Genomic DNA, 10,389 nt, shown 5'->3' on the forward strand with positions numbered 1-10,389 from the left:
ATTTGAATGACGTGCGATTACCCCTTGTGCGCATGCGCGAGTTTTTTCACGCGTGTCGGTGACGTCATTTCCCTGTGGGCAGGCCTTGAGTGAGATGTGGTCCCGCCCTCTCGGCTGAATTCCTTTGTTTCACACGCTGCTCCAGACGGCGCGCGTTGCTTTATCAAAATTTTTTCTGGACCTGTGAGGAATATCCGAGTGGACACTATTCGAGAAATTAAGCTGGTTTTCGGTGAAAAGTTTAATGGCTGATGAGAGATTATGGGGTGTTTCTGTCGCTGTAAGGACTTCCCACGGAGCGGGACGTCGCGCAGCACTTCCAGGCGCCGTCGTCGGCCTGTTTCGACCTGAAAACATCCTAATTTAAGGCTTAATTCACCCAGGACGTCGTGAGAGAACAGAGAAGATTCAGAAGAGGCCGGCATGAGGACTTTATGCGGACATTCCACTGTTTAAGGACATTTTTTAATGAAAGACGTGCGCGCAAATTCGCCGAGTCGTTTCCATGACGACTCGGCGAATCTGTGTGCGCTGCGACAGGAAAAACACCTCCCTGTTGAAAACCATTTGTAAAATTCAGGCGGCTTTTGATGGCTTTCAACAAGTGAGTAACTGAGAAATTGTTTAACAGCTTGGGCATGTTCCAACTTGCCCGTTAAGGTTTCCAACGGAGGTGTTTTTCCTGTCGCGACCCCCCGCGGTCGGGTCCGGCCCGACATGCGACTCTGCCCGCACGTTCTTTCATTACAAAATGTCCGTTAACAATGGAATGTCCGAATAACCTCCTCATGCCGACTTCTTCTGAAAGTTCTCTGTTCTCTGACGACTTCCTGGGTCAACAGAGCCTGAAATGTGGAAGTTTTCAACTTGAAACGGTGAGACGCTGCCGCCTCGAAGCGCAGATCGCCGTCAGGCGCCGTGGGCCGTCCTTAAAGCGACACTACCAGACCAAAATTTCTCATCAGCCGTTAAAATTTTTACCGAAAACCAGCTGAATTTATCGAATGGTGTCCACTCAGTTGTGCCTTACAGTTTTGAAAAAATTTTGATCAAACAAAGCAGCAGTCTCTGAGCCATTCCTAAATAATGAAAAAATCGATGAGAGGGTGGGCGACTCCTCACTCAAAGACTGCCCACAGGCGAATGACGTAACCAACAGGCGTGAAAAAACTCTCGCATGCCCACGAGGGTTCAAGCATGTCTGATGTAATCACACGTGATTCAAATCCATATGGTTTTTGAACAAAAATAATACGGTCAGATACTTTTCTAATAGACCTCGTATAATTAGACTGATAAGTACCAGTAGGAAACCTGTTAAGTTTACAGTTGGCTTCAGAAATTTCTTATAATACCATAAAGTTTCTCGGTTGTTAAGATAAATGGTATCTAAAATTTTAGTTGACAACAACTGGATTTATCTCACTCATCCAAGTGGCTATTTCAGTTTTAATTAGACTTTATAAATTTACTCACAGGGTACCTGGGTGTTACCCGGGTGTGAGCTTCTTGGACACATGTGATTGCTTCGCCTCTGACAGTCCAGGATCGAAGACTGTTGTGGATTCAATGGTGGAACGTTTGAGAGTAATTCATTATAAAATGTTACTTTGATCAAAATAGGTGTTTGTCAGCTTCCTGTATTGATTCCATGCTGCCTTTGCTGTTATTGATTGGCGACTGATTTTTGGCTTTTGGTGAAGGCACAGTAATAAATCTGAACTGGATCATTCTGTTGGACTTCAGCTATAAGGTTTGTTTTTGTCAAAGTATGAATCTGAAGCTTCAGGTCAGGATTGTGTTTGCCAAAGTACAAAGTAAAATCACCAGTGTAAAACTAACACTGTCAGTGTTAATTTAACACTGGTGATTTTACTGTGTATGAATCTTTGTGAATGTGAAATTGGACTGCATTTATATAGTGCTGTTTCAGATACAGGTGAAATTGAAAGTCATAACTGTTTAACTCAAACAGTTTGGAGACAGTATGGAAGACACATGGTGGAAATGTTTCATGGTGAAAGGGTTCGATCTGGCTTGCTGAACTTTAATCCTTACCACTGATCTTTAATGCTGACTGTCAACTTCTATGGACTGAGCTTTGATCTAAAGAATAAGAAATAAGTTTATTAATCCTGAAGGAAATTAACTGTTGACCTTTAATCCTGGTGACTGAGCTTTGATGTGATTTCTGATCTTTAATCCTGAACACTGAACTTTGATCTTGACTGTTGACCTTTCATAGAGCTTATAGACTGGTATGATTGCTTTGCCCCTGAGAGACCAATTTGTTGATGATGGGTCCATAGTTTCAACAATGTAATGGTATTTAGTGTGTGTCTGGGCTGGGAATGTTGCCATGGTTACTGTTGCTAGGCATCAGGTAAAAAGTGGACCCTCATTTCCAGCCTAACAAACTCATTGTGCATAAATTGTACCTCTGCTGAGATTTTTTCTTTTAAATTGAGCTTAATGCATAATTAATTATATATTTATTAGCAGCTAGCTGTGCACTTAGTAACATTTAAGTATGAGTTTTGCAGCTACTGAATCAAAAGCAACTTTAATGCCATATAATGTTACAATAAATGCTTTTGATATACAGTAATTACTGACGAATATAGTCTCATTAACACAAACTAACATGAATAAGAATTGTAAACGGCTTCATGATGGCCTTATTACCAGCTAACTCATATGCATTACAAGGACCTTAATATAAAGTGTTACCTTTTTGGGTTATCTTTATTTCTGTGTTAAACAGGGAGTGTTAAGAAAGAATGTATGTATGTTGTTTGGTGATTTTGTATTTTTTGTATGGTCTAATTTTAAGTGACAGTGTTGAGGTCATTTTGAGAAGTTTTTTTTTTCTTTTTTTTTTTTTAAACTGTGTGCTTTTGTACTTGTTTCCGTAAATGCAACAATAGAATAAAAAAAAAAAAAAAAAAAAAATTAGTGCATATGTTACGGGAAATGTTTGCATACAAATGATGCTGTCAACAAGTGCGAGCCGAGGACTTGTAAATTTCAAACATTGAATGTGTTTTAATGATGAAAAAAATCCAAAGAATGTTTCCAGGAGTGTTGAGGAGGACATGTCCATGTACAGAAGAAGACAGATTGACAGGAAGAGGAAGTGTTATGATAAGCCAATGTAAGAAGAACATTGTGTGTAAAAGGGCACTTTTCTGTTGGATGAAGAACTGTGAAATCCCACTAACAGAAGCATGCTGGTATTCAAATAGGTTTTAAATCATGTGCAAGAAGGGTTTCACTCCAGAAAGTCATGTTGTGGGTGGAGCATTAATGTCAAAATTCTCAAAACGTTTCCTTTCTCATTTTGGAATGAAACCCACTAGAGCCATTTATAAGAATTTACTTCACATTATTATACTTTGCACAAATACAAACTGGGAAGTAAATGTGTTGAAATGTTTCAGAAGTGGCAGTGTTTGTAGTCATATGTGCTTTCAGTGATCAGCTTTCACATGAGCAAAGTGGCGGCTGTGAAACTGCAAGATTCCACCGAATATCAGGTTAAATACTGTTTTTGTAACATTCCCACAGCAAGCACATTCCATCGTGGTGAAAGTGAAGCACAACCCTTTTTTAAAAATGTTGTAAGTGTTTTGTTATTGATCAAGTGATATTTTTTGCTTCATTAAAAAGTGAAGAAGAAAATGGTGTAGACTTTTCTGTGGGATTCCTTAGAGAAGACTTTATATATATATATGCATATATATATACGAGTATATATATATATATACATACACACAGTGAGGAAAATAAGTATTTGAACACCCTACGGTTTTCATAGTAGAGAAGCTTGAATCTTTGACTGGATTGGGTTGGTTGACGCGAGGACGACAAAGTGCAGAAGTCCCAGAGAACAAAGAGACCAGATAGACAGGACACGGAGACAAGAAGAAGAGGAGTGTCTCTCCCTTATTTAGCAGGAGTAGGGGAAAAACTACAGAGGATCTTCAGACAGCACAAAATCCCAGTTTACTTTAAACCGGTTAACACCTTGAGACAGAAATTAGTTCACCCTAAGGACAGGATCCCTAGTTACAAACAGAGCAATGTAGTGTATTCTATCAGATGTCAGGAAAACTGTAATGAACACTACATAGGTGAGACTAAGCAACCTTTACACAAAAGGCTATACCAGCACCGCAGAGAGGGCGCAAATGGACCTCAGTCTGCAGTTCATTTCCACCTTAAAGACACTAACCACACGTTTGAGGACAAGGAAGTTAAAATATTAGCCAGAGAGAAGAAATGGTTTGAGAGAGGGGTCAAGGAGGCATTCTATGTGAAACAGTTGAAACCCAGCCTTAACCGGGGAGGCGGTCTGAGACACGCTTTGTCCCCTGTTTACAATGGGGTACCCAGGTCAAAGCAGTTTCAGTCTTTTGTTCATGGTAATGAGCCATTCACGTCATCAGGAGAGTCATCAGGAGAGTCATCAGGAGAGGCGTCCATCCCATCATTAGGAGGGACAGCTGCCCTGTCATTAGGAGGGTGCTAACTAGAGCACAATAGATGCTAATTAGAGCTATTGTTTAGTCACTAGCCTATAGCAGTCTGCCTCTCGGTAGGAGGGGTCTGGTCAGGTTTAAAACTCCAGCTTTTGTGGTTTCTGTTTATTCTTCTCTACGAGTCAAGACAGAAGTCAGACTACCAGAGCAAGAATTTTAGCTGAGGAAGCTTCTGCAATTTGAAGCGAAACGTCCTCATGTCAAGCAACCCAGTCCAGTCGAAGATTCAAGCTTCTCTACTATGGAAACCACCTGGACAACTGAGCCTACACAGAAACCCTGCGGTTTTGCACGTTCTCCCACTTAGAAATTATGGAGGGGTCTGAAATTTTCATCATAGGTCCATGTCCACTGTGAGAGACATAATCTAAAAAAAAAAATCCGGAAATCACAATGTATGATTTTTTTTTAATAATTTATTTGTATGTTACTGCTGCAAATAAATATTTGAACACCTACCAACCAGCAAGAATTCTGGCTCACGCAGACCTGTTAATTTTTCTTTAAGAAGCCCTCTTATTCTGCACTCTTTACCTGTATTAATTGCACGTGTTTGAACTTGTTACCTGGATAAAAGACACCTTTTCACACAGTCAATCACACTCCAACCTGTGCACCATAGCCAAGACCAAAGAGCTGTCTAAGGACACCAGGGACAAAATTGTAGACCTGCACAAGGCTGGTATGGACTACATGACAACAGGCAAGCAGCTTGGTAGAAGACAACAACTGTTATGATTATTTATTAGAAAGTGGAAGAAACACAATATGACTGTCAACCTCCCTCGGTCTGGGATTCCATGCAAGATCTCACTTTGTGGGGTAAGGATGATTCTGAGAAAGCTCAGAATTACACAGGAGGACCTGGTCAATGACCTGAAAAGAGCTGGGACCACAGTCACAAAGATTACATTAGTAACACATGATGTTGTCATGGTTTAAAATCCTGCAGGGCAGCAAGGACCCCCTGCTCAAGCCAGAACATGTCCAGGCCTGTTTGAAGTTCACCAGTGACTATCTGGATGATCCAGAGGAGGCATGGGAGAAGGTCATGCGGTCAGATGAGACCAGAATAGAGCTTTTTGGAATCAACTCCACTTACCATGTTTAGAGGATGAGAACAACCCCAAGGAAACCATCCGAAACGTGAAGCATGGGGGTAGAAACATCATACTCTGGGGGTGCTCTTCTGCAAAGGGGACAGGACGACTGCACCATATTGAAGGAAGGATGGATGGGGTCATGTGTTGCGAGATTTTGGCAAACAACCTCCTTCCCTCAGTAAGAGCACTGAAGATGGGTCATGGCTGGGTCTTCCAGCATGACAGTGACCCCAAACACACAGCCAGGGCAACTAAGGAGGGGCTCCGTAAGAAGCATTTCAAGGTCCAGGAGTGGTCTGGCCAGTCTCCAGACTTGAACGCAATAGAAAATCTTTGGAGGGAGCTGAAACTCCAAATCTGAAAGATCTGTATGGAGGAGTGGACCAAAATCCCCGCTGCAGTGTGTGCAAACCTGGTGAAAAACTACAGGAAACGTTTGACCTCTGCAATCGCAAACAAAGGCTACTGTACCAAATATTAACATTGATTTTCACAGGTGTTCAAATACTTATTTGCAGCAGTAACATACAAATAAATTATTAAAAAATCATACATTGTGATTTCTGATTTTTTTTTTAGATTATGTCTCTCACAGTGGACGTGCACCTAAGATGAAAGACCCCTCCATGATTTCTAAGTTAGAGAACTTGCAAAATTGCAGGGTGTTCAATACTTATTTTCCTCACTGTATATATATATATATATATATATATATATATATATATATATATATATATATATATATATATATATATATGTGTGTGTGTGTGTGTGTGTGTGTGTGTGTGTGTGTGTGTGTGTGTAAAACGGGAAGAATAAATAAACAAAGCAAAATAAACCAACATAAACAAGCTTATGCTCCAGCAGGTGGCGCCAGAGTACTTATTTTCAGAATACACATCTGAAGGACTTGTGGAGTCAATGCAGCATGAACTACTATTTGACTTTTCAAAAGTCTGATTTTACGTGAAATGTAAAATGTATAGAATAGGTACAATAATATATTAGAAATCAGGATAACTCAAGAAAGTGTAAGCACGTGTTTCCATTGTGGTCCTTCAATGGTCAGGCTGGAGGTGACTAATAACTGTTAAAAAGTTATGTTTGAATTGCTTCTTAATTCTACAAAATAAGATTTAAAAAGAAGCCCCAAAACAATATTTAAAAAATGGGGAGATATAGTATTTAAAATCATAATTAACAAGAAGAACAATAAATATTTTTCACAACTAATGGGCTACTTGCACAGTCACTTCTACATTCTACTTAACACTGCTCTGTTGTTGCCTGTAAGAGTTTCCTGCAGATAAGAGCACTTATCTGATTAAGTAACATCAAACACTAGCCTTCAGTCATCATTCTGTTTATGTGCCATAACTACACTAAAATCTGCTCTGTAATGTGTGCTGATACCCCTTTTCCACAGAGGGCCAGGACATGTTTTGAAGCATCACAAGAGGTTTTTGATCCATCTTTTGTCAATCTTGAACAAATTTGCTATACACAGCAATTATGGCCATCATCTCCACCAGTTTTAAAATCGAGGTGAAGTTTTCAAGCTGTTCAAAAATTTCACCCCGATTCACCAATTCAACGTCATTATGCGGTCGCTTACAGCTGTTCGTAGTCTTAACAGGTTCAGTCATGTTCAAACATCTTTAAACGGGTTAGTCCTAGTGAGTACAGCTTGAACTTTGATTGTGTTCCATCGAGGTAAAAAAGTGTAAGCAACTTTTGTTGCGATTCTGGTTGCGAACGCAGCCAGGCACAGCTTACTTGTTTAGGAGTGCGTTGCCAGCCATGCACTGTCAAGCTTTCACAGAGGCTCGGTGATTTATAAAAAGCTGAAGTTATGAATTATACTGCACACAGTTAGTGACCCAGATGCCACTCAAGTTAAGTCTGGGAGCATGTGCATCACCACATACACCACACCACGGAACCACAGAACCACCACGGATCCCGGGTGGCAATTACCCAGGCAGACAATCACTTTAGAGAGGTCCGTCCACACCTCTCTAAAGCAACCATCTGCAGCAGCCAAGTCCAACGTAGACAAGGATTTTCGTCTCATGTCGAAGGTCTGTTGTTGAGAACATGGTTGTGAAGCCAGCTGAAGAGAGTTCGTCCACACTTGTTGGTGCCGGATCTTTTCATAAATGTTTGTGTTTGTTCACAGCAGGAAGTTTTGGATTAACCACACTGGGGGAGGCTGATACAGGATTCTAAAATTTTGGACCTTCAGTCTCCTGCAAAGATATCTGCATTACTAAACACCTCCACCCAATGGCCTCATTCCTTCATCGGCTCTTCCCAGGTGTCTCTTGATCTCAAAGGCAGAGGACCCAGAGACACAAATGTTCCTACTGAGATAGACAGGGTTAAAAATCCTATGTAGGTGAAGTTAATAATGATGGGTTTAATTTGTTTAAAACTTTTGCCATCTTTCTATGGTGGATTCTATAAATAGAGTAACAACAACCAACAGTTATAACGTGTACACTGGCCGATCTTTGCTCGCTGTCTTTCTGTAAACAGTGGAAAACTCTGCCGCAGTGTGGTTTTGTTGTCAAAATGAGGTGTGAATCAACAGTTTCACGTTAAAGGGCCAGCGCTTCTTAATAGCCTTTCCAGAGAGGGAAGCAGAATCACTCTGTTTTACTGTTTCTTGATGACAGCTTGCAGGTAAAGAGTTGAGGAGTTCCTGCTTCCAGTGCAGGACTGGGGCATGAGACACTCATCTGTGAGCCCACACACGCCTCTGTGGCACATACAAGTCACCAAAACACTGATGTACTGTAATGTTTTTCCATCTGGCTATCTCACCTTCTGCTTTACTCTGCAAATCCACAATCTTACGCAACTTAATCTATAAGTATTTCATATTATTTAGTGTGTGAGTATGCATATGCAAAGTCATGGTATAGAAATATTGTTAAATTTTCCAGACGTTTTACACATTTCAGAAATGTGAAACCCAAACTGCAACCCTTTTTGTAATCCTATCCCTGACCCTAAAGCATTTAAGAAAAAGTACTGTAATTACTAAGATTGCTAGGCAGCTGAGCCATCAGCTTTAGAGCCTTTTCTAACATCAGAAGTATGGGGGTGCACTTCCTGAAATGGCGATGAGTTCCAGGATTGTAGAAAATCCTGTTTTGTTCCGGTTTGCATACTGCATGGGCCGCATTTGTGAGGATCATGTTGCGCTTGATGGAAACTGGGAACTTAGAATTTCCAGCGTACAACTAGGTTTATGAAGCTCTTCATCTCTCACTCTGACCAGATATTTTAGAATGTGACGCTTTCTGTAAGCCATGTGTCCTGTAACAGTGCAAAAGTATTTCCATTGCAGTTTTGCAAAATACGTCTTTTTTTCAAATCACATGAAAAACCACCTCATGTGACTGTGTAAAGATTTTTGTGATATTCGAGCGATCTTTGGAAATATACTCATTTTATTAAGTGCACGTTCAATCGCGACTTCAAGTTGCGTGATTTGGAGGGTAATGGAAACCCACCTAGAGGCTTATTTCTACTGTCTCTTTGTTTTGTGTCCAGAACAGAAAGACACATAAAATCTCACATGTAGCCTCCTTTCAATTTTAAAAACAGATATAATCTGAGCTCTAAAATAATTTTGACACAAAACAGAAACTAAAATGAGGCTGAAGTGACAATCTCACTTTTGTCCCTTAAGCTACCAAAGAACAAACTTTGAGCACTAAAATTTTCCTTTAGGTGGGAGATTGAGTTTATTAGCTGTGCCTCTTGCTGCTGTTCTGTCTCCATTTTATGCTGTTTATCTAATATATATATATATTTTTTGTGGCAAGTCACAATTGGGAAATAGTTTCCGAGTGCATCATGCCATGTTGCCATAATTTTTACCTGCATGCTTTGAAATACTTTTTTTTCAATTTAAATTTTAATATTTATTTATTTATTTACTACTTTTTTCTTTGACAGAAAAGGTGACTTTTGAGCATATTAACAATATAAAATTATAGGGGTGCCAGATAAAACTAATTTTTGACTCAAAAATTGTAAAATAAATAAATAAAAATAAAATCAAATAAAATTACACCTTTAAACACTGATGTGGAGACAAAACAATAAAATATGCCATAAAATTTTATAAAACGTTTCCTGCTGCTGTCCTCTTTTGACACAAATAATATCTGTACATCTGCTCATCCACACAAGTCCAACCGCTCAACTTGGGAGAAAGATAAATATTACATTTTTCTCTCACATACGACTTTTTCGACAAATTAAAAAATGTAATACTATAATATAAAACCCTAACACTTGATTGTTCCTTAAGCTGTTCAAAGAAACCTTTAACATTACAAAGTATCATGAAAAAATTCTGTTTACTTAGATATATTTGAAATGATATTCATATTTAGTAACTCAAGGTGTGAATGGCATTTTAAAACAATGTCAATGCTCGGGCTGTGTTCTGTGTGTTTCGATGGTTAAATTCTCTGAGATGTACATTTTGATTCTGTACAGGTAGAAGCCATGAGCACCATGTTACGTGTTCTTGCTAAATTTTAGCCCGCAGGACTTGGTTGCACCAGAGACCCATATCCTGTTGAGACCCATGTTCAGTTGTATCTGAGTAAACATGTGTGGGTGGTCTGTGGAAAGCTGAGAATTGACAGCCTCAGCCCTCCGTCTCTCAGCGTAGCTTGCTTCTGTGTGTGGGCTTTGCTTGTCGTTTCACAGATATCACACTC

Source organism: Thalassophryne amazonica, chromosome 11 (genome assembly GCF_902500255.1).
Source record: "Thalassophryne amazonica chromosome 11, fThaAma1.1, whole genome shotgun sequence".
NCBI classification, from domain to species: domain Eukaryota; kingdom Metazoa; phylum Chordata; class Actinopteri; order Batrachoidiformes; family Batrachoididae; genus Thalassophryne; species Thalassophryne amazonica.